This window comes from Amblyomma americanum, chromosome 1 (genome assembly GCF_052857255.1).
Source record: "Amblyomma americanum isolate KBUSLIRL-KWMA chromosome 1, ASM5285725v1, whole genome shotgun sequence".
Taxonomy (NCBI): Eukaryota; Metazoa; Arthropoda; class Arachnida; order Ixodida; family Ixodidae; genus Amblyomma; species Amblyomma americanum.
Genome location: NC_135497.1, coordinates 44,373,661 through 44,399,599, shown reverse-complemented (window position 1 = coordinate 44,399,599; position 25,939 = coordinate 44,373,661). Strand labels below are relative to the sequence as shown.

Below are 25,939 nucleotides of genomic sequence, written 5' to 3'. Positions count from 1 at the left end.
AATACGCAGGCAATTTAAACATTAGCCTTTAGTGGGAGACATCATCGAGTGTTTTCGAAAACTACAGAAAAATTACTTCGGTTTGGAAAGACGAGTCAAGGTTAAAGTTAAGGTCAGAAGTGAATTAACAAAGTTGGGTCTCGCATGAAAGGCCAGAGCGGAAACCATGCTGACTTGCAAAAAACAAGAGAGTTATTTTCAAGGTGGTTTGCAACATTGGAGTAAACGATGTGCTCCATGATCTTACAGGCAGTTAATGAAATAGGGCGATGATTGGATGGATTCCCGATTTGAACACAGAAGCTACTCTGCTTAGTTTCCAGTAGTCCGGAATCGAATTGCTAACTAAGGACTGGATGAATATGATCTTTAAGATATTGCTGGAAATAATTTTAGTAGAGTGAAGTACCTTTGCAGGGATATTGTCGGGGCCGGGGCTACTTGAGAGTTAAGGCTGTCAATACGTTTTACGACTCCTTCGGAACTGATATGAATGGAGGGCATCTGGATGAGGTCTAAAGGAGGCAGGGTAGGTCTGCTCAGGGCAGGTTCAGATGTGAAAATAGAAGAGAACTATGAATTCATAGCATCAGAACGCTGATCGTTTGGTACAGGGAAGCTGTCATGATTAAATAAGGAAATGTTGTGGCTTTTCGTGAGGAGTAAGTATATTCCAAATCTTTAGGGGGTTGGTACGGAGGACGCAGAGTAGGTCCTGCTGATGAAACTTTTCCTTTGAGCGTCTTAAAAGTTTTGTGTACTGCATCACGCAAGTATTTTTCCCATTTGGGCTTAGAATGTGATGTCCTGGCTGCAAGAAAAAAGCGTTCTTTTCTTTCGGGATAGCTTTCTCAAAGCGTTCGAATACCACGCTTTTCCTGTATTGCTATCAATAGAAGCGAGAGGGACGTACTTGTGAATCAGAGATAAAAGTTTGTGCTTGTATAACAAGCAGTTTTTGTTCACAGATTTTAGTGGCAGGTTCGCGAAAAGAATGAGAAAATATTTCTAACTGTTAGTTGATACCAGAAATGTCTGCCCATTTGTAGTCGCGCATGTATTGTCGGACAGATGGTTGTCGGACAGGGTTGGGGAAGGATAAGTCGAATAACAGCATTATGTGATCGCTCACACCACTGACACATTGCACTGACTGTACCAAATCTCGAGGGGTGGACAAGACTAGATCCAATGTGTTATTATTGCGAGTTAGCGTGCTGACTTTTCAGGAAATGTTAAAAGTAAAAGCGGGGTAAAAAAATTCTTTTGACCGGCAGGGGGATGCAGATAAGCTGATCAATTCAATATCAGGAAAGCTAAAATCGCCACAAAGTATATAATTGTCGTGAGGAAAGCGAAAATTAAATTCAAGAAAGACCTAGTGCAGATCGCTGGTGAAAGAGGCATCAAAATTCGGTGGGCGGTAAGAGGCAATCAGTATATTTGTGCTTCCAGGAGGCGAAATATTTACACAGAGGACTTCACTGCGGTAGCCAATATCAACAAGTGAAGGAAGGTGAACCCGATTTTACCAGCACGAGAAACCCACCGCCCCTACGACGAGCCCCATCGAGCCTATGAATGGCGAAAGATGACATGTCTTCAAGCAGTTCGTCATTACTGCTGTCCGGAGTCAGCCATGTTTCGGTGAATACCGCAATATCACTCTGATTGTTTTTTAAAAGAGCTTCCACAGTTTCCTTCTTTGGGATGAAACCGCGAACGTCAGCGAGCACTACAGGCATTGTTCAAAACATACGCGGACGCACTGATGGGAGCTTGGACTTATGTATACAACGCCAGGACCGGGCGCCGGTTCGTTCGCGGTGACTGCTATGCTTTTAATTCTTGCACGGACTCGGAGACACCGTCATAAATGTACACCTTGTTGCCAATAACGAACTTGTCAAAGTGCATCTTGAAGTTGGGACACCTCTGCTGGTTGGCAGCTCTCAACGAGCGCTAAAAACGCGACGAACGCTTCGCGTCATCTGCCACTTCGCTTCGATGCGCGGCCGTGTCGGGCGCAGTGGCCCTCCAGAGAGCGCAACCATGCGCTCGCGTTACAAGAGAAGGTTGCTAGTGACATGTCGACAGGACCAGATGGTACTCCGATTATATTAATAAAAAAGCTTGGACCAAAACCCCAGCAAACATTAATAGAGGTAGTGAACAAAATGGTAGTGGATGGCAAAGCCCCCAATGAATGGCGATCAAGTATAATGAACATGATATACAAGGGAAAAGGGGACAAAGCGGACGTATGCAAATACCGTCCTTCAGAAACGCACTGCGATGAGTCTCGGTTAGCCTGAGCAGCTGTCTGTGGAAGGAATTTAGCAATGAAAGGGGAGCATGCCTCTAGCGTGCGAAGATGCGGTACGCGCGCGCGCTTCTTCGCTGCTATCGCGGTGGCCTCATTAATCCCATAGAATCATCGCTATATTTGAATCTAGAAATTGTGTATTTTAAGGTGCAGGCGACAAGAATAAAGCGGATGGCAGAAACAAAATTGTTGGAGCGAACCCACGCAAGCGCATTTCGTACAGCGCTGTTTGTGCCGTCTGCCCCGGCATGGTTTCGTTTTTGTGCTATCGTTCGCGCAAGCGTCGATGTAACTCTGCCAACACACGCACAAAAAATCACGTGGTTTGTAAGTCTGTTGGCGTTGGCCTGGGTGCTTCCAGAAGTCGCCGAACGCAGCTGCGAACTAGTGCCTATATAGAGTACGTGTATAGTCTCGCTTTTTCTGGTCGGCGTCGCCGTTACGCGCGCATTGAACGAATTCCGGGACGGTGTAAACTACCATCGTGAGGTGACTTTCACGACGTACGACAAGGGAATTATGCAACAATTGCATTATGCAACAGATATAGGCGATCGAGTTTCAGTTGTAGGGGCTTCTGTGGCAGCTGGACTATCTGGCTCATATGAAAAAAAAAAAACGTACCGGGAAAAACTGAGCAACCGCGAACGTAACAGCGGGTTCTACTGAATGTTTGTTCTGCAAAGGGAAAATTAATCCTGCCTCTTTTCATTGCGAGGGCTAGAAGCGCCAGATGCGGAATTCCATCTCATATCGATATCACTGTTTCGCTGTGCCGCATACAAGCACTACGATCAGTGCATTTGGTGACAAAACCTTTTATGCGCGATCCTTCCTCGAACACACGCTCACACAGTGAATTCTCGTTGCTTCGTACTCGCTTTTATAGCTCAAACTTTCGGTCAGTCTATTAGAACTGCATTAAGAGCGCGAAGAGTGAGCGCGTGTGTACGGTGGTTGTGTTGTAGCCGTGCTCCCTTTGAGCAGTCTTATATATAAATTTGTCGTTATAATAAACTTTTGAGATTCGCGACAAGTATTTTGAAGATGAAGACAATATATCCAACGGTTATTACGTTTAGGGACAAATTGTGCGCGCGCAAAGGGTGGGAAATATATACACTATTGTGCGTTTTTATCGCTGACACTTTCAAAAATTTCCCCGCCTCAACCGCTGGCTCGTTTGCGGTGAAACTGCACACAGATCTTGCGTATTATGGTAACTTTTGTATCGTAGCAAGTTTGACAATGGTACTTACTTAGTTGAGCCGTGCATGATGCGAAAACGTAATCGTCTACGTAGAGATCGGCAACCAAAACCCGCAAACGACGCTTTTTCGCTGAATGGCCGCAGTGGCGCCATCTGTTTTGGGCACTGGAAGCCGTCACGACTAGGCCGCCGAGGCGAGCATTGCAAACAATATTCTTTAAAAGGTAAAGCCTCGTTAAATCATTTGTTCTGATATTTTTCCGCTTAATTAGTCGAAAATGTTGTAAGCGCTTCAGTAGAAGCAGACGAAACGACAGGAACGGCATATTCAAACGGCCCGCGCTCCTTGCAACGCTTTCCTCGACGGCCTTGTCGTGACGCTTTGCGCTACCGCGAACAGATGGCGCCACTGCCGCCCTTCAGCGAAAAAGCGTCGTCTGCGGGTTTTGGCTCGTCGATCTCTCGTAGACGCTTACGTTTTCGCATCATGTGCGCCTGAACTAAGTAAGTACCATTGTCAAACTTGCTACGATACAAAAGTTACCATAATACGCAAGCTCTGTGTGCAGTTTCACCGCAAACGAGCCAGCGGTTGAGGCGGGGAAATTTTTAAAAGTGTCAGCGATAAAAACGCACAATACTGTATATGGCCACGTACCAATGCTCAGGTATTGGTTTGGTTTATGGGGGTTTAACGTCCCAAAGCGACTCAGGCTACGAGAGACGCCGTAGTGAAGGGCTCCGGGAATTTCGACCTGGGGTTATTTAATGTGCGCTGACATCGCACAGTACACGGGCCTCTAGAATTTCGCCTCCATCGAAATTCGACCTCCGCGGCCGGGATGCGTATTTTTGGCGCCTGGACACGAATGCGCCGCGAGAGAGAAAGCACTGAAGCGAGGAGGAGAGGACGCTGCCTGATTGGCTGCGCGATTCTCGCGGTCGGCTGTTACATACTGTTACAGGTTCTATTTACAAATAATATTTACAAGGCAGGTCGAGAGGAGCCTGGTGCGCCGGCGGCAGGATACTTGACTTTCTCTTCTACTTCCAGCCGCCGCACGTCTTCTTTATTCCTCAGAGCCCATGCGCAGCACGTGACAATACAGTGGGCAGCGTCCCCTTTTCCCCCCCTCCCGCCTTTCCTTTTCTCCACATTACCGCCCCATAAAAGTTTTGAGTCCGCCGCGGCTGCTTTGGACTTTTTTTATTCGAGTAGCGTGTTCCATCCGTGAATTATGGCGGCATCATCGCTGCCGTTCGAATGCGAGTTGGACAGTGACAATTGCGTCGAGAACGTGAGTTGTTTTCGTGTGGCTCTGAACACCGACGGAAACGCGTACGAGTGGCTCACCAGCTACGGTGTTGCGACGAGAACCACGTGGATCGTTGACTGGGAAGTTGCAAAGCCTAAAAGGTATGGGAGATTTTGCATTTTATTCACCCATGCTCTTGATGTATTACTCGAAAGAGCGGTCGTCTATTCATAATTGTTTCGCAATGTGAGGCCACCTGTGAAAAAAGTACATAGGCGCGCGACGCTGAAGCCGAGCGTACTTTGCTTCTCGTATCATAGCTATTCACGCGCTTCAGGGTGCTGTGTGCAAGTTCTGAAGCCTGTCATGGAAAAAATATATAACTGTGGACTGTGACATTCCAATTTTTCAGCTTTTTGCTATGCTGGCTTCACCGCATGGCAGTAATGTAGTGCAGAGAATTACGCAATAATTACATTATTGTTACCAGTGTTTTTCTAATGTAAAATAGACTAAAGCGAAAAGATGAGCGTTATTCTGAGAAGTGAAATCATTTGCATTGTGACAGATTCCAATTATCAGTTTTGTAAGGCTGGCTTCACCGCACGGAAGCAATGTCTTACAGAGCACTGCACAATATTTACATTATTGTTACTAGTGTCTCTCTAATGTAAAATATTCTTACGGAAAAATATGAGTGTCATTCTAAGAAAAATCATTTGCATTTGTTTTTTACTAGGATCGCATTCCACAAGAAGTGGAAATGCCAGCACTCGAACAGGAACAAGATTACTGGCCAAACGGCCACCAACTGCCCAGCCTTTGTGGACATCAAAATAAAAAACATTACTAGGGACACAAGGAAGCGGGACCCATTCCTGAAGAGGGCTACGCCGTTGCGTGCCATTGTGAAGGTCAGGGATGACCATAATCATGCGCTAGACTGTGCTGATGCCTTACGTCTCCTGCGCACCACAGCTGACACTCGAGCTGTGTTCCATAGCTATTTTCATGATGGCCTCACACCAGCACAGGCCATAGCTATGCACCAGCAGAAGCTAGAAGCTGAGGATGACGCCGCCGAGAAGCTTGCCAGTGGTGCCGTGAATCCAAGCGCAGGCACTGTTTATTACTGGTTCCGGCTGTGGCGGGATCATCATTACAGCATATCTCACCGCACTGCCCATCCGTTTCAGATCGCCCGCCCTGTGTCGCGTACTGCAACTTTTTCAGGTTCATTTTTTCTCCGAACTGTTGTGGACTGGAATGGCCTCCCCACCGATATCGCTGCCATCACACACCTGTCTGCATTTTCAGATACGCTAAGCAATTATTTCAAAGAAATGACTTGTACTTGTTGATCAACATATTAACCCACCCCTTATGTAATACCCCCTGAAGGGGGTCTTTAAGGTGAATAAAGTGAAGTGAAGTGGACCCTGTCAGCAAACTTTCAGAGAAAGCGCCATGCTATCTTGACAAGGGTAAGCTGCAATATATCTGAGCAGTGTAGTTTCTTTTCTTTGAAATTCCTGCGACTTTTTGAAAAGACTGAACTGCAAAGGTTTTTTGGGTGTTTAACTGTTTGCATTTGCACATATCTGTGTAATTATTATTTTTTGTGGTCTAGGTATTTCATAAATATTTACCTTTTGCTTCACCAGAATAATCACCAAATGTTGTAGCACATCATGCTGCCAACAGAGGTAACCTCTCGGCTAGCAGTAGTTTTTCTTTCCCCTTAGAGGGACCACCTGAGGCTTTAGAGTATATTCATTCAAGCCACAGTGGCCCCCTTTTCGGTGAAAATAGAGCAGGATGAAAAGCCATACGCATGTCTAAATCAGCTTACAGCAACCTTCTCTGGTCTGCATTGCTAAAGCTGTGTGGTTTACAACAAAAATCCCATCCATGATGAATACTTCCTGCATTGTGAAACTGAGTATGCTACAGTGTCTACTTTTCATTATCTGTAATATCGAGATTTAATATCCATACATGCCAACATTACTCTGCCCAGTGATACATTTGCCTCACCCTAAGCCCGAAGCATAGCATTACAGACATGGGCATGCAGGTGCAACCTACTTGGACCCCATCGGCAGCATGTGGTTGTCTTTCCTTGTGCGTTCTGTCACGTTACGTTACGCAGTTATCCTACATCCAAAAAATAATTACGCTGTCACTAATTTCTCAATACAGTTTACAACATTAAAAGAATAACTAGAACAGTATTCCCCTATGCTTTCCTGGACTTTATTGATCGTTTCTTGTGTACATATTAATGAACCAATCATTTCCCTTCCCTTGCTTGCTAAAAAGCATAAAGAAGGTATCTAGTTTGGCACCCTTGATGCCATAAACAGGGATAAAAAGGTTCAACATGCGAAGTGCACGCTAGCAGAGGTACACTTGGTAGTAGTAGTGCCATAGCTCGGTTGGTCGAGCACCATCTGCAACACGTGGAGGTCTTTGATTCAGATTCCATTGGAGGCATGTAGCTGCCTTTTCTCCTACGTTGCGTTGAATTATCTAACATCTAACAAATGATTCTGCTGCTCCTAATCTGATCAATAAGAACATGAAACTTATCTTTTGAAATTTCCGATTTGCTTTGACTGCTGGCAACTTTTAAATGTATATCTTAACGAGCCCCTTATTTACCTTTGCTTCTCTGCTTAATGCCGCTAAAAGTAGGAGTCCTATATTGCCTTTTGCAGGGGCTGATGTGAGAACCACAAGGTCAGAGGATGGTACCTGCTGGGCAGTTCTTGTGGTGACGCAGGTCATGAAAAGGACGCAAGGACTGAGTGCTGCTAAGGAGATAATATTTGTAGACTCTACAGCCTCATGTGATGAGTCACAAAGCAGTCTCACGGTGGTACTTACAGCAACTGCAGTTGGCGCAATGCCTCTTGCTGTACTACTACATAGTTCTCAGAGCAGCGTGAGCTACAAAGCTGCATTTGGTCTGCTGAAGCTGAGCTACCCAACCTGCTTTCGTGGCACTCATGTAAGTAAAGAATAATACTCAGGACATTCATGAGCTAACAAATTATAATTACAGCAGTGGATATAAACAAGAGTGGCCCATCACATGCATTTTGTTTACGCTTTCTGTTGTATTCACATAGGGGCATCTTTGGTAAAAGGGTGGGGGGGGGGGGGCAGAATGACATTTGCATGCTTTTGTTCCCAGTGGCCACATGTTAAAGCTGTCATTTGCCCATGTGCATAATTAATAGAATAAATCATAAAATAATGTTACTTCAGATGGCACAACAAAAGTTAAAGCATCAAGGTCAAGTCCATATCAATAGAGTGCTATGCTAAGGTTCAAGAATAAAAATGTTGATATTTATTCATTATCATTTCTACTGCGATATTTGGCCGCTTGATTTATGGCTCGATAGGAGAGGATAAAAGCACATACAAACATTAGTGTCTCTTAGTTGTCATTGTTGCTCAGTTTCAAAAATGCCGATTCATTACACCATTCAAAGCCCAACTACTTGTCAGTGTTTTTGCCGCACATAAGATGAATGGCTGTTTGCTCCCCAGTCAAGGACAAAAGGAATGGTGTCTTAAGCATAAGCTATGACCACTAAACTTCTTGCTCTTTCTGCTGGCATAATGAAATATTAGCACCATATTTTCATGCCACCTTTTTAAAAGCTTCATCAATAAAAAATGGATAACAAATCTTACTTTTCCAGTTTACCGCTGTGCTAATATTTTAGGCATACAGTTTAATAAAATCATGAGAAGGGGCATCTGGGCAGTCAAATTCAATTTTTACAGAAAGTCTCTGTGTCCTTTGCACCTCAAACTTTGCAACACAAAAGCCTCAAATGAAAAGCAATGTCGAGACTTCATACCATTTAGAATGAATAATAAAGTTGTTTACTTACAGCAACAAAGGTGCAAAATATTGCTTATATTCTGCAGGCACCGCAAGCATTTATGACGGATAATTCGGCAGCTGAGAAAGCTGCTTTGCAAGCAACATGGCCTGAAGGCAAGCAGCTCCTTTGCCACTTTCATGTGGCTCAAGCCGAGTGGCGCTGGCTACATGCATCACGCGACACCAGCAGGGATGACAAGCGAGATTTGATGACTACATTCCAGAAGGTGAACGCAAATGAAGCATGCATTACTTTTAGTTTTGTCAATTTCTTCTAGAAAATAATTGGTCAGTGATGAGTGATGCAAAATGCCGGCTGTTTGAATTCTTACAATAAAATAACATGAACTATGTCAGACATATAATGTCCAGTAACGAGTATTAAAGGAATGTGCATGAATGGCTCGGAGAACCCAGTGAAGGTACTTCGGTGGGTGCCTTCAAAGCAACACATGACTGCATCATGGGAGCTTCAAAGAGCACATGTTCGTGCCAATGATCCCTCTGAAACAGTATGAAATAGTTGCACATTTTATCTGCAACACTGTAGGGTGTTAGGCTTCTGGAACACTACACATGGCAAGTTTTTCTTTCCCTTCTACACAGATTTTTTTTAAAAACCCAGAAAAGAAACATTTCTGTGGTCTGTGAAAGTGGATTGCAACGTAATATAAACATGATGTCAATTACAGAGTGAAGTTAAAAGAATTCGACTCATACTTTTTTGGTTTGCTAAGGCATAGAGAGATGGTGGAATTGTAGAATTGATGGCTATAAACTCTGAAGGCAAGGCAAGTTCATAAATTTCTGGCATTAGCATTGTGGTTCATGATATCAAAGATGAAATTAAACACGCTATTGTGCTAAAATCAGTGACAGATCTGCAGCAGAAGTAGTATAGCATCATTTCTTGGCATGGGGGCAGGGTTTAAAAGCATAAGAACGAAGCAGATTTTCTAGGGCACTGGGCCGTTGTCTCATTTCTTTGTGCCCCTAGAGGAAAATAATGATTTCATTAAATTAAATGAGCATGCTCTCGCAATCATGTGCGCCTGAATGATTGTGACTGCCGTGAAAACATGCTGTAGATGTAGCGAATATTGTGGATTTTTTTTCATGCACCAAAGGAACGGTACCAAAGAACCCCATTTTCTTAGCCACGTGCCCTTCTTGCACATATCACTATGATGTGAAATTATTATAAAGTATTTTCAGTTGTTACCACTGCTCTCTGTTCATACTTCACTGAGGAGGGTTACAACTGTCAGCAGCTACCATACCAACAAACAAACCTAGCTGCCCCAATGCAGTTTTATAATAGAGGAAACTGGTATACTATATCCAAGTAATGAAACAGTTGCACTGAAGATATGATGGCTTCCATGTCATAGTTGCATAAACAAGTTTTAAATTTCTACTTTACAAGGGTAATCCATCAAATCCCTACTACATTTGGGATAGGCAGAGCTCGTAAACGATGGCAGTGCAGTAACAAATGGATTATTTGAGCACAGTACCACATAAACTAAAATATGTAACAAGAAGGTAGCAAACATTCTGCGACTTTTTCATCGTCCTGCCAAAAGTTTGAGCTGGGAGGTCTGGTCTATAATTAAGGCTGACTTGTCAAGCATTCAAGCATTGTGTTCTGTTATGTAGTCATAAAATAATGATTATCTGCACTCATTACAAATGCAAGCTTGCATGTCTATTTATAGTTCACCGTCACAGCTTACAAGAAGCATTGTGGAGAGGAGGGAAAAGAATGCATAAAATTGGTCAAATGTCACAAAGACGCAGAGATGAGAAGAAAAATGTAAATCGTGGTACTGGATGTCCTGAAGTGACACATGGACTACAAGGGGCACTGCAGTGGAGGCCTCCACGTTATTTCATACCGCCTGGGAGTTCTTTGATATGCACTGACATTATATAGCACATGGGTATTTTTGTATTTCACTTCCATTGAGAGAGAGGGAGAGAAGGAAACGCAGGGAGGTTAACCAGATATGAGTCTCTGGTTTGCTACCCTACACTGGGGATGGGGGATAGGGGTTAGAAAGATGACAGAGAGGAAAAAAAAAAGGAACGTGCACACATGGAGACACACACACACACTAGGCGTTCCAGTTAGTCTTTCACACAGGCCGGTAGATTGTAAGAAGCGCAAAAGCGCTTGCACGGCCTTCTTCTGCGACGGTAGGTCCTTTCGATGTTGTAGAATTCTTTTTTCGGATAGCGGTTGGTCGTCCAGTTGGTCAAGTTCGTGGCTAAGGCATGCCCTCTGTGGACTGTACTGCGGGCAGGAGCACAATATATGGCCAATTGATTCTTCATGGCCGCAGTGGTCACAGGTTGGGGTGTCGGTCATCCCTATGCGGAAGGCACCGCGGGTATGATCAAGCTTGCAAGCTTACGTTTGACAGCCAAAGCCACTGGGTTCGCAAGAGAAGAGGCAAGTCAAAAACACCGAGTATAATACAAGGCGTGCTGCAAGTAGAATTAAATGAAATCAATAACTACATGCTTTTCGAACCACCAGAGCTATAAAATCGGACGCAACACATTGAACACAACACCCATCATAAATTCAGTGCATACTGAAATGAATAATAGCTAGTGTGTTTGGAGATAGTGGCTAATGTGCCTGGCAAGCAGTTCCAAGTACGGAATGTCTCTGACAGAAATAACTGTATACGTGTTATTACTTGAAGAGGTACATCAAGTTTGTGAGGATGATGAACATTACATGAATGCAAGTGCCATGAGTGATCAGTGGTACCTTTAGGTGGTTTTAATAGAGTGAGAAATCTTCTGAAAAGATTGATTTTAAGAAAAACGTGAGAAAAACGTACATAGTGACATACCATGTTTAGAGTTTGTTGCATATTTGTAATGTTTCTGCTATGCTGCTAATTACACACATTAAAGTAATTGATTCTGTGTGTTCACTCCAGCTTTAGTTAGTGAAAATCTGCTTGCGTAGCTTTTAGAAAGAGGATTCTAAACAGGGTTGGACGCAGTATATACTATAGCTGTCATTGTTTTGAGTGATGTTGATGTGAGCAATTGTGTGAAGCGAGCATATGGTGCTATGTTATGTAGTCAACATAAGTTTTCCAGAAAAGGTTATTGGTAGCATAGGTATTAAAGTATTTACATTCTAGAATGGGGCCATGCAGGCTATTGTTAATATAAAATTGTCATGCGGTGGTGGCAAGGAGAAAGGTGAAAGGAAGCTTTGGCGGAAAACTGTTGATTAGGCAAACTTGTGCCCACAAATAAATAATGAATCAATAGCTATAATGGCAACAAGTTTGTGCAATATGGATTGAAAATACCTGCTGTTCTCAGTCATGTGCAGTTTGAAGGTAACAGTGAGGTTTGGACGTAAAGCGCCCAAAACACCCACACAATCTTAGACATTGTAAAAAATGCAACGTACGATAATTAACATATCAGATAGTTAAGTCACATCTCCTATAGCATAAAAGGGGGCAAACAAACTCAGAATATGAGAATGGAAACACCACTTTGGTGAAATATTTGGGACAAGGTGATAGTTCATGGAAAATTGTCATTGCTACATGTTTAGCAGCCCGATATTGAGTAGCGTCAGAAATGTTAGTTACCTTGCAACATCAGAAGCATAAGTCTCAGATGACACAGAGACAGATCACTCAATATAAATTTTTATGCACAAATAGTGCCATTACAGGAGGCAAATATTGGTGTGCATTCGACATGTGTTTTATAATCTCATTTGCAGATTATGTATGCATCAACTGCTAATGACCTGAATACTACCATAGCGGAAATGAAGGCCAAGTCTCATAAGGGCTATGTAGCACGTGTTCTTGGCTTCCTGGAGCGCAAGGCAGAATGGGTGCTTCTGTACCGCTCTGGAATGCTCACAAGGGGCCACAACACCAATAATTTCGCTGAAGCATCCATACGGGTCCTTAAGGATGTGGTTCTGGGCAGGCATAAAGCATTTAATGTTGTCGCCCTTGTGGACCTTATCAGAAGCTTATGGGAAGGTCACCTGCAGAAGAGGCTGCTGAAGCACGCTTACAACCGTGTACCAAGCCACAAGCTCCTATACGACAAACTCCTCGAAAGGATGCCTGAAAATGCTGCTGCAAGCATCCGCACCCTTGGCAGCAATCTGTTTGAAGTTCCCAGCTGCACAGAGGATGGCAAAATCTATGAAGTGTGGCAGGATGTCGGCACTTGCACCTGCTGAGCTGGCCAGCAGGGGGCATTCTGCAAGCACCAGGCACTCGTTCACAGCACCTATGGGGGAGGATTCCCGAATGCTCCTATACTTAGCACTCAAGACCGCCACCAGCTCGCATGGCTTGCCCTAGGTGACAAGTGTCAAAATCCTGCCTTTTTCCGTGACTTCCGTGAGTCTGCATGGGACCAGCCAGGGAGCGGCTCAGGCGAGCCAGGCAATGACCCTGTCCAGCCACAGCCACAGCCTTTGGTGCAAGATGCTACAAGCTTGCCCCAAGACACAATGGAAGTTGAGGAGCAGCTTGCTGTTGCAGGGCCAAGTTCCAATCATCAATGCCGTGAGGTCTGGGGCACATTCTTTTTTTTTTGTGCATTACAATATATGAGTTTCAAGTCTGGCTGCATGGCAGTTCCCTAAAGCAGTATGCAAGGTTCTCATTTAAGAGGAGCTGAAACCTCTCTCTGTCCTGCTCAAAACTGTAACTGGACTCGCATTAACCAACCCTCTCACTATGCTACTACACCGATTTCAGCAATGAACAGAGCTTTCAAAGGCAGCATTGGTCACAGCGTAGAAGTGTAATGTGAAACTTTCCTCATAACCAGAGTGCATAGCTGTTTCAGTATTTCTTGCTTCTTATTGGAAGTTTTCTGTGGTACCGTGCCTCACAGGCATGTTGAATAATTCAGCGAGTCCAAAAAACTGTTTATTTGTAAAAACGATCGACAAACAGCTTACTTCTCTGTGTTTGCGCATTAAACATTTATGTACTTGATGTATGTAATATAACTTTCATGACATGAGCATCGTTAGTAGTGCCAAGTATATGAGGATGCAGGTTTATTGCAAGATATGCTCCAGCTTATCCTTCCCACGCTCTCACTTGATGCAGTGCATTGATGTTCTACTTTTCCACAATCCATCATGTTGGCACCTTGCAAACTTCCACAGTGCAATTTGCTTTGTAAATTATAGTGCCCATATCGGAATAACCTAAACACATGGCCATTATAACCAAGGGCAGCTGTAAACAATAAGATGAAAGGACAAAAAGTACAGAAAAGTGAGTGGGGTGCTAGAGGTACATTGCAAAAGTCATTACAGTTGGTACTTTAGTGCCTCACTTCACAGATCTCTGAGCTATTTTGGGTTTTTCACAGGATGCTGCTGAGGTACTCAAGAACATCACAGAAGAGCTGTGGCGGCATTACAGTTTGGCTGCAGATAACCCATTTTATCTCACCCTGCTCCAAAGAGACCTGGCACTGTTGAAGAGAGCGCGCACAGAGCCTCAAGTAGTTGCGATGCATCTTGCTTCAACAGCAGCAAAAGCAAGTTCACTGAGGTGCGGCCGCATCATCAAGGTGCAACCAATTGGACTAGCAAGGCGCTGTCCAGGTGTCACACGAGGCGCAGCTAGAGTTCATGCCGGTCGGCCTTTGAAAACAGCTGGCAGCAGGAAAACAAAACGCCTTCACAGCTTGCATCTGAGTGTCAAGGATGCGGTTCCTCATGCAAAATCGCATGGAACTGGACACTGAACAAAAGGGTGCTCTTGTGCAACAGCCACTTGAATTGGGTTTGTTGGGCTAGCTGTGGTGTAAATCACAAAGAAAACAGCACGAAATATGGGTACAAAAGAGGAACAAACACGACAGGACCAGCGCCAACTTACAACTGAATTTTATTTTGCGTAAAACTTGCACTTTTGTAAGCCAACACGCCGTAACAACCGTGACAAAAAAGGTCCCGACAAATGGTGAACTCAAGTTCTTCGATCTTAGGATACGGTTTCTTAAGATGACTTGTGTTGGATGTATAGCCCACATTCAAAGAAAGGTTTGCTCCCTTTTTAACAGTGCTCATTCGAAGCTTGTGAAACGGCGATTGTTTCGAACTCTTTACAAGCGGCTTTGAACAAATCATGCCCCCATATGACCTCGTCAAGTTTCAGCGCTCAAGTTCAGCAGTTAAAAGAAGCAGGGTACCCTTCTTGTGTGGTTTCTTCTGTGTGTGAAGCCATTCTGCAGAAGTTGAAGCAAGGTCCTGAAAGCAGAGATCCGATTTCGTCGTGTGGCTGTAATACCGTACATCCACAAGGTTTTGCACAACCTTAAAGTAGCAGGCAGACATAACGTTCAGGTCACATTCTCAGCCCCATGCAAACTTTCTAGGCTTTGCGCCATGAATAACTGAGAAAAACAACCGGCTTGTACTGTGAAACAACAAAACAAGTTCACACAGTGCAGAACTCTGGTCGTTTACCAGATTCCCTTATGCTGCGGGCTCATATACATTGGCCAAACAGGTCGATGTTTCAATGAGCGTGCCAGCGAGCACTGCCGAGACCTGCGAAATAATGAAGGAAGCTTCCCAGTGGATCCCTGCAAAGCTTGCAGGAATTGCCGTCCTGAGTTCGAGAAAACTATCTTCTTGAGGAGTGGAAAGGACAGAGTAGAGAGAGGTGATGGAAGCCTTTTATATCAGGAAAGAAGGGAGCAGATGCGTCAGCAAGCCATCCATTACGCTTAGCAACGAGGAGTTCACTTTGCTAGAAGGAATTTTGTAGGTTTATTGTTTTTTCGTGCACTCCCTACAGCATTGGGTGCTATTCTTTCTGACGAAGTGCCGTTGTTTGCGCAAATTCCTGTCTGCTTTTTGTGCCTTTGACGCAGACTTTGGTCTGAACCTGTTTTTGACTTTCTTCCCTTTTTTTCCATGTTCTTGTTGGCCATCGGATATCATTCATATGGTTGCCGGTTGACCGGCTCCAAATGTTAAAGGTTTTCGCACTCATCACGCCTTTCGCCGTCTTTTTAACCTTTGACGCAGCTTTGGTCTTAAATTTTCATTCTTTTCCACGTGTCCTGTTGGTCATCTGGTGTCACTCCTCATGTAGTTGTATAGTTTTCGGTTAAGGGTTTGCGTGGTCATGATCGTTTGATGTTCATACTTGTGCAGAGCTGTTTGTTATATTTTTCTTCACGTCCCTTGGGTTTTTCTTCCAGATGGCCATGATAAAATGTTACTTGGTTACTTATCCTGCTTCATGTATTAGATCCCTTTCAGTGATCTGTTGTACGGCGTGAGTTGGCTTCGTGACTTTGCGAATGCGTGAGTGCACGGTTGTTACGGCGTGTTGGCTTATAAAAAGGCAGGCTTTGCGCGAAATAAAACTCAGTTGTAAGTTGGCGATGGTCCCGTCATATTTGTTTCTCTTTTGTCCCCGTATTTCACGCCGTTTTCTTTGTGAATCATGAACCAACTAGCCCAAACTAGAGGTCTCCTTGTGGTGTAAGCTTTGTCAAGAAGTTAGCCATACCCAGAAAGCACTGTAGGTCTTGTTGGCCAGTTGGCTAAATGTTTTGCATGAAAGGTTTGACCTGTGTTGTATCTGCTTTGACTCCATCAGCAGACACCACATGGCCAAGGTAACCGATCTTTGCCATTACTGGCTTCAAATTGCAGATTGTGGGGTTTAATGTCCCGAAGTGTCACTCGGACAATAAGGGAAGCCATAGTGCAGAGCTCCGGATTAATTTGGAGCAACTGGGGTTCTCTTGTTCTCTCACATTGCACAGCACACAGGTGCTTTTGTATTTTGCCTTCATTGAAATACAGCCATTTAAGCCAGCAGCCAAATGCCGAAGCCTCTGAGCCAGTGTAGCCGGTCCCTGCTAACTTCAGCTTATCTGAGTAACGCTGATTCACCATTTAAATTTGACAGCAAGGTATGAAATGTCAGCATTCAGATGTATGGATGTTTATGGATGTTTGCCTCATTCAGATTTCATGGGTCAAGGTAGATCTGAACACAATCATCTTTTTTTATTCAGAATTGCCAATGGGCTGGTTCAGCAACTTGTGTGAACACTTGTTTTTTTCCCTGGGTTTGCATTTCTTGATTTAACTCACCATTCATGTCTGATGAGAATCCATATGGCGCCAAAATGAATATTCCGAACTTTTGTCCAGTGCTACTGTGTACTCTTCATGCAGAAGACCTGTCCCTTCAACAAGTACATCGCTGTAATGCTCAATTATGCTTGCCAACTCTTCATTTCTGGCTTTCATATCAGCTGACCCACAGTGAAGTTTGTCGAGGTGTGGGATGAACTTCAGTCTCTGGGAGTCACATTACCCAAACGTTACTGCACTTGGCAGACTAACAACAAAGAATTCAGTCTTGATGCACCCGGTGAAATCCACTAGAAAGAACTCTCCCTGCAATCGTGCTACTGCATCAGTGCAAGTGATTGCACTGTCATTAAGGCTAATTAGCACTGGCAGGTAGGACAAACAGTGAATGCATCTAACGAAGGGGGGTGCACCTTTGAACAATGTTCACACCATATGCAAATGTTCAAGGGCTAGCAACATGATGCAGTTGAAAAGGGGTTTAATGGCCCTGAAAGAACCAGGCACTGAACGGTGTTCTTCTGGCCGTCGGCGGTTGTTCTAGAGCCAGCCAGTAGCGCACGCTCAGCGATAGCACTGCCACTACCGCGTTGACAAATCTTCGTTGTTACACAGTGTAACAGCTGGGTGTGCCACACGTGTTGCATTGGTCTTTGAAAGCTGGCACTGATGTGGGCCTCTGTCGATGAGGACACTTTGAAACGGTTGGCAGCAAGCAAGCACACATTCGGAGTTTTCGCCTAGCATGAGGTCAGAAGCTTTTGGTCGGTTACAATGTGGTGCGAGATCCTCCGACCTGGGTGCTTGCATTTCTTTGACGTACAACATAGCTGTGCTCCCATGCAGTGGCTGATTGCTTTCCATAGGACAAGTGTCTTTTCATGCAAAAAAAAACATTCGCAGAGTGCGGTGTCACCGATTCCATGCCTACACGGTTCGTAATCATCTTGTTGTGCATAGTGCTGATTTGACCCTCTTGTACGTTAACAGCTTGCACGAATCTGTCAAAAGCTTGGCTTGTCATTACTTCATGTGGTGCAATACTTCGATGCATATGTTGTACTGCAGTCCCTTGTGAAATGCTGATCGAAGCGATTCAGGACGTCTTAGATTTTTTGTTGCGGCACAGAAGTGTGAAGGTCTCATACTTTTGTTGGAGTTCCAGCTGTCTAACTAGTAAGAGCAGAGCTATCTGGCTCCGAGTTTTATCTTTGTTCTTGTACCCTGTCACTCGCTTGTAGATGCTGTACCTTTGTTTCGAAAATCCACCACTGCTGAAGCTTGACCAAAATAACTGAACTGGTGGCAGATGCACCACCATTGCACAAGGTAACCAGAAAAGTTTTTACTGTTCTTGACATCTCGCTACAAAAATGAGCACTGATATGGAAATAACTGACTCGTGTGCTGAAAATGTGCCTGGGGTGCATGCAGAAACACAGACCGTGGCTAATACAACCGAATATGAAACCATTGCAGTGACGGAAGAGAAACGACAGAGGCTGCTGTACTCATTGCTTGTTGGCATGTGACGGTGTGTGGAATACTCACTTTCTCAACCTGAATGCCTTTCCAATGTAGTGGGGGCAAAATCTTGCAGTTTACCCAGAAATGCGGAAATGTATGGCAAAGTGACATGAGAAGTTGTTGTCTTTTTCTTTGGGCACATTTAGTATTGCGTCATCCAACATGTGTCCAGTGAGTGGGATGCGCAATGAAGAAGCATACCTCCCAAGCTGAATTTTTGAACCCAGAGCCTGGCAGTACATTTAATCAGAGCAATATTCCCAAACACTTGACATTCTGAGCCTTGATTTACCTGCTCACAGCTGTATCTTAAAAGGAAGCCAAAGAATGGATGACCCCAAATAAGCTGTTTTGTCAGCTCCATTTCCCTTTGCCACTGCTCAAGCTATGGCTGCTGCGGGGATGCAACATGCATGCATCTGGCACAGCCAATGTTCCCATTTCTTACTGCACATAAGTCATTTATTTCCTAATCAGTGTTAACTTTTTTCATGCGGCATCAAGAACGGCACAAATTTTTTTGGCTAGTTCATACAAAATATTCTCACGGACTCTGTTCATCCCTTCTACCACGCCCATCGCCACGTCTTACGTTTCATCGCCACTGTATTTTACAACCTTTGTCCGTAAAGTTTCGAGACTGATTTATTTTCTCTATAAATGATCCCCAAAACAAATGTTGATGCGTATGTGTAGCGCCATCTTTTTGGACTAACCTGAGCTATTTATGTTAGTTGCTGTGGCGGCCACTAGATGGCACTACATGTAGAAAAATACGTTGTCGCTAGTCTGTGCATTCTACTGTGAGTGAATGTGGAGAGATAGACGTCCACCTCGAACAGCATTTAAACATAAAATTCTGTGTGAAGCTTGGCAAGACAGCCACACAGACGTATGAGCTCCTTCGTGACGCTTACGGCAACGAGACATTATCGCGGGCACAAGAGGTTTGTTTTGGGGAGAACATCGGTGGAAGATGACACAAGGCAGGGGTGCCCTTCAACCTCATGGAATGTAAACAACATGGCTCGGATCAGGGAAATCGTACAGGAAGACTGCACCATTACAGTCCACATGCTATCAGATGCTCTCGACATTAGTAAGACAACATGCCACCAAATTTTGGTGAGAACTTGGGGAAACGAAAGCTGAATGCCAGACTTGTGCCACACTCCCTCACACAGGACTACGTTAGACGGACACGCGGGCATCAGTGAGCGCTGATTTGTTCTCCGAGGTAGAGAAAGATGCTGCATTCGTCGAGAGCATCACTGCAGAAGATGAAACATGGTGTTTTCAAAATGATCCTCAAACAAAAAGGCAGAGCGCCGAATGACAGTCCAGAAGCTCTCCGGCGTAGAGGAAGGTGCGGCGACAGAAGACCAAAACAAAGACGATGCTGATAGTTTAGAAGACCAAAACGACGATGCTGATATTTTTTTTTCAATGCCACAAATGTCATACATCATGAGTTCGTCCCACAAGGGCGGACGGTGAATCAGGAGTTTGAAATCCGCGTGCTCCAACACATGCGTGATGCACTGCAACACCGTCACCCTGACTTATGGGCATCTGGACAATGAAGCCTTCTCCACGATAACGCAAGGCCGCACACTGCTCTCAGCGTGACAAAATTTCTCAGCAAGCACAGCATTACTGTACTTCCCCATCCACCATACTCGCCTGACCTCTTCCCATATGATTTTTTCCTGTTTCCTCGTGTGAACAGAGCCCTAAAAGGTCGCTGGATGGGGAGCGTGGAGGCCATTCGACACGCGACGACAAAGGAGCTGACAGCCCTGCCAAAAGAAGCGTTTTCCAACTGTTTCCAAGATCTCAAGAAGCGTTGGAAGCTGTGTATAGACTGCAAGGGAGATTATGTCGAAGAGGTGCTGCACAAATGATTTCAATGTTAAATGCATTTTTTTTAATCACTTGGTTTCGGGACTTTACGGACAAAGGTTGTAGTTCGCAGAATCGGGACGATCGCTCGGGAGCCCTGGGTAGTGTCATGGACTAGACGACAAAGTGGGCAGTGGCGCAGCACGGAGCACTCGCGCTAGGCCCACCGCCATTAAATCATTCCATCGCCATCTTTCATGTAGTCCTGTTTTCATTGGCTTGCCGTCACGTAACAATATGCTCACTGCTGGCAGAGAGACTTTTGACACCAAGTTGTATATCGGTTGTACATGGGTTGCATACAGAGTTGTAATGTTGGCCTGCATTAACATATACACACAAAGTGCATCACAGAGCAGCCAACTTGGTTTATTACTGGACAGAGTTTTCCCTAGTGTTTGCACGTCAGCTTACTTCTGGCATTACCCTCATAGCCACATGTGGATAGCATTAGCTCCTGCTGTATGCGACAAATGAAACATCAAATAAGATGCATAGTAAGTAGGTTTTTCAAAAGCCGGCAGGAAGCATGAGTACTGCAATGTGCCCTTTGATGACCTCAACCATCCTCTGTCTGAACTGGTGTGAGCACATTTATTATGACCAGCAGTTAGCAGCTGGCTTTGGTTTGTGCAGTATGCAAGATCGTGCTTTCCAACACCATGTGCGCATCTTTGCAATGGCTTCATGTTGAGCAAGATTTGAAACCTTAAGTAACATGTAGATGTTCAACTTTTTCTTGCACCTCTCCTGTTAAGAATCTGCATGTTTTGTTGCCTAAAAATTGTTTCAGCTACACATTAGCCCACTGACCTCAACCGGGTTTCGCCTCCGGAGCAAAAAAAAATGAAGGGCATGAGCAAGCTCACAATGATATTCAATACCTTTTGTTGATGTAAGTCACCGCTTGTACATAGATAATAACAAATTGTAAGGAAACATAAGAAAGTCACTAATAACAGTCCTCTTGTTGAAACACTGGCAAGCACCGTGATGTTTTCCCTCCCGTGTTCACTTTGTGATTATCAAGAACCATCTGACCAACCTCTCTCTACCAAGTGATAAGCATGGGTGCTCAAAGGTCGAAGCAGTATTACGAGGCTGCCTCACCTTAACCAAAGCTCCACATTTCGCGGCACCAACTTTGCGGAACTAGCACAGCCACACTGGACAGACCTGAAGAAACGCTCGGCGCAAAATTTGGCTTCTAGCCAGAACCGAGTCTAGCGGCAGCAACGGACCACGTCGGTGAAATCAATATGCGTTCACAACACAAATCTTAGTGGTGCGTTTCTAAGAGTACAAAAGCATGCGGAGGCTAATTTCAAGCACATTTGTGACGAAACGCCTCGTAGGTTTGAAGAAATGGCTAAAAAAGTGAACTAACCGAACTTGGTAGAGCACCGGACGCGAAATTCGTAGATCGTGGGTTTGGATCCCGCCGGCGGCATGTGGCTTTTTTTCTTCTGATTTCTTATGATTACCTTACAGCGATAGAATACATTATTAATCTCTCATTGACCAGCACCACAAATTCATTTTTAAAACAAATAGAAACACTCCCCTATGCGCCTTGGTTTCAGTGGTTGTTGCTTCCGTCATATGTCTGTCCTGTAATCGGACATTTCAAATAAAAAGTTGGCATCAGAAGACCAGCACTGCTACTAAGAAACATTGCTAAACAAATGTTAACGTGTAGCACAGCTATACCCACACCAATTTCAAAGAATAGCGTCTTCGGGAGAAGTAAAACAAACGTTCCCAAACTAGACCATCGCCTGGTCCGCAGCTCCACGGACAAACGCATCTTCTGGGCGCGGCCATCTTAAAAACTAACGCTTGATCAAAAAAAAAAAAAAAATCCGCCGAATTTAGTCATGTGCAACTTTGCCGAAACGCACTAAAAGCAGTCATTCATCTTGTGTAGTGTGCTATAAGAAGTTAACAATAAAACAAATCTAAAAAATTTGAAAGTAAATAATTATTTCACGCAAGATAAATCAACACTTGTCTCACAGTTAATGAGGCAGCGGCAGTAGCAGTGACAACAGCAGCATGGCGGCCTGCATTGGCAGAAACTTCGGCATTTGAAACTTCGCTCAGGATTAATATTACAGATATAGAGCCAGCACTTTCAACATTCAGAGACGCTTCAAACCTCGGCAGTGGATCATGGCTCGAGTCTTCGAAGGGAACGCGAAAATAACGAGCAGCGTGGGCCCGATGCGCTCCACACAGCAAGAACGAAAGATGGCCCATCGCTTGGGACATCAGCGTTGCTCATGACTCAACACGTCTGCTGACGAGACTGTAGATAACCCAACCTTTCTGAAGGTACCCGCTGGGCTGGAAGAAGGGGATTGTGCTTTTTTTTTTCACATGTCTGCGACTTTCTTTCTTGGCGACACTTAGCGGAGGCGCGAGTGCTGCCATGGGTTTGAGCAAGTCTTGAAAAGCTGCATTTCAAAATTCGCAGACAGAAAGCTGACGATGAGCACAACGAAACCATTTGCTATCGTGGCTACTCGCTCGAGGTAAGCTTGAATTTTACGCTGCTGACTGAACTGTTCAAATCTATTTTTTCGTCTAACTTTCCTGCATGTTAAAGGTCAAAATCTAGAGGCCAGTTAATTCAGAGAACGAGTTATACCTCAGCGACGATTCAGCGTATCTAGTCAATAAACCGGAAATTTAGCAAAGGCCCACTGCGGGAGTAAAATGTTTCTATCCAATGAACCTAACATTTCTAATGCTGTCATTATATGGCAGTTCCATCGACTTTGTATTTCCCTCATACCACAGCATCATGAGAAGTGGCTCACTCACTTCAGACTCTTGTCCACTTACAATCGCTCATCCTCAGCCTGACTACGCCCACAGCAGGACAAATGCTTCTCCCATGTCTCTCCAATTAACCCTGTCCTGTGGGCCACGGTTCCTATCCACGCAAACATCTTAATCTCATTCGCCCACCTAACTTTCTGCCGCCCCCCTGCTGTGCTTGCCTTCAATTGGTTTGTTCATATGGGAGGTTGTGGCCAAATACTGCACCAGGGTGGCGAAATCCTATTCTGGTGATGGAGTGCGTTGTCGGTTCTGGTCACCGAGGTCAGGCCGCACCCCACGACTGATAATGCAATTCCATCGACACGCGGAATTTTTAAAAAAAAAACCGATCGAGAATTGCGCGGCACAGGGATTTCAATCCCAGTCCTTTCACTCACTCAGCTCACTCACTTTCACGCCTACCTGCCTTAACATCTACTTATGTACTCATGTTCACATCTGCTCTCAGACATTTACGTTCGTTCGCTGTTTCGTTGTTTGCTGACAATGGAAGAGATGAGATTATTGCCACGGCCGACGACGCACGTGGCTCGCCTAGCATCATTAAGCTTGGCACCAGCGTAAGTGGAAGACAACACACAGAAGAGGCTTGCAGGACAATCGCTGACCCGTGTGCCTCTTCTGTGTCTTTTTACTTAAGCTGGTGCCAAGCTTAATAATGAATCACCTACTCGCTCAACTTTCTGCATTACTTGAAGTCCCTTAGCGTAGCCTGGGTTGCACAGATGTGGTGGTGAGCCGCCCAGGGCTGTCAGGTTCCTTGTCCAATTTTCACAGTTTTGACGCTCGAATGAAGTGGTCACTTGTCACGCATCTTCCATGGCCCGAACCAATGTTATGCATGACTACTCCCGCGTTTGCTGCTAAGACGATGGGTGCCTTGCCTGCTTACGGCAGCTGAGATGCTTAGCTGCGCTGGTTTGGACTGTGGGGTTTAACAGCCCAAAGCGACTCAGGCTATGAGAGACACCATAGTGGAGGGCTGTGGATAATTTCGACCACCTGGGGCTCTTTAACGGGCACCGACATTGCACAGTACACGAGTGTAGCGTTTTGTCTTGAAATGCTACCGCCACTGCCGGGATCAAACCCACATCTTTTGGGTTAGCAGCAGAGCACCATAACCACGGAGCCATCGCGGCGGTGAAATTGAAACAGGTGAGAGTAGAAATTCAATGTGGTTTTAGTTTGGTTTTATAGGTTTAACATCCCAAAGCTAATCAGGCCATGAGGGTCGCTGTGGTAGAGGGCACCGAATAATTTCAACCACCTGGAGTTTATTGACGTGCAGAGACATTGCACAGTACATGGACCTCTAGCATTTTACCACCATCGAAATGTGACCACCGCAGCAGGGATTGAACCCATGTCAGAAGAAAATCAATTATATATTATATAGCAGTCATAGGCAAACACCACATGGTGATCCATATACACTAATGTTTGGTGCATTATTCGAAAGAAGGAAACACACAGCTGCAGTTGCGAGCCGAATAAGCTTTGCATTATTGCATTTGTGTTTAGTAGAGCCACAAAAGAGCGAGTAGGTGAAAGATGTATGGGTAGTTTCTTCATAATTCACATTGAAGGGACTGAAGACTAACCAAAACGTGTCTTGAGGTTGTGGTGGAAATGATGTGTTGCCTCATGTAGTAGAATTGAGCTTTGCAATATGAAACAAAGATTTATAATTTTAATTTTTTGTTGAAAATTGCATAAAACAGACAAATGCCACTTGCAGCTAGACCTTGCTGCTATATCAGTGTATCCCACGATATGACCATATCTCAGTAAAATATTATATTTGTTGAGCGTAGAATTTGTTTTCTCTCTCGGGAGTGTTCGTCATATTTTATTTTAGTTTACGCTCTCTCGAATGCGTCCTTCGATGGAAAGGAACCCTCCCTTCGCACTGCCAATGAGGTGCTTCAAGCTTTTGTCACCAGATGCCGCTAAAGTGTTCTGCATTTGTTGGTTGAAGCAGTAAAAAAAGTTTTGTCGAGAAGGCGCACATCACTGCGCCATAACAGCTTTTGGTACGGAAACTGAAATGGATGCTGTTCTATAGAAGAAAATGGTAAAATTACTGTCTGGCAGTTGTGATCTTCACTCACTGATCATGGTTTCCAGCTTCTTCATGATACATAAAAACTGGTATTCGGTGATCAAAAAGCTTTCAATTACAATCTTCTACAGTGTTTCTGACAAGTGTTGTGAAATTGAGTACCTTAGAAACACGTTTTCCATTGTGATGAGAAAAATTGCATGTTTAAAGTTCAGTTGTTGGCATGCTTACAGATTGAGAGACAGGTAGAGTGCTGGGAAGCATGCAGGTTCTGGATGCTTGACAATATCATACTGAGGACAACTCTGTAATGCATATGACTCATGCGTCACATACTCTGTGTGTATTTGACAAGGTCTAGATCACATGAACTGTCAAGAGAAGCAGCTGTAGGCATGCTGCGCCAATGGTGTTTATGCTGTAGATCATCAGGTGTCCCAAGTCAAGCAGCCAACAGGAGAGGTGTCCTACAAAGGAGAGGGTGATTGCAGCCCTTGCAAAACTCCTGAGAATGGTGTTGAAGAGCCCCAGAACTCTCCATCAACACCAGCCAGCAACACTCTTGATGGTGCCCCATCACAACCGTTGGCTACCAACGAACCCAACAGACATTCCAAAGTAATGCAGGGGGCCCTTTCAACCTTACCACACTAAGCTGCCTACACCCTGAGTCAGGAAATTATTTGCAGAAATTCTGCCCAGGATGGTATAAAGGGCCCTCCTGGCTTTGGTGCAGCACTAGAA

General features: G+C 44.6%; 1 pseudogene; it reads left to right on the top strand.

Annotated features, from left to right (window-relative positions):
- Positions 1–4,774: 4,774 nt before the first annotated feature.
- Positions 4,775–15,623, top strand: LOC144129300 (uncharacterized; annotated as a pseudogene).
- The last annotated feature ends 10,316 nt before the right edge of the window (positions 15,624–25,939 follow it).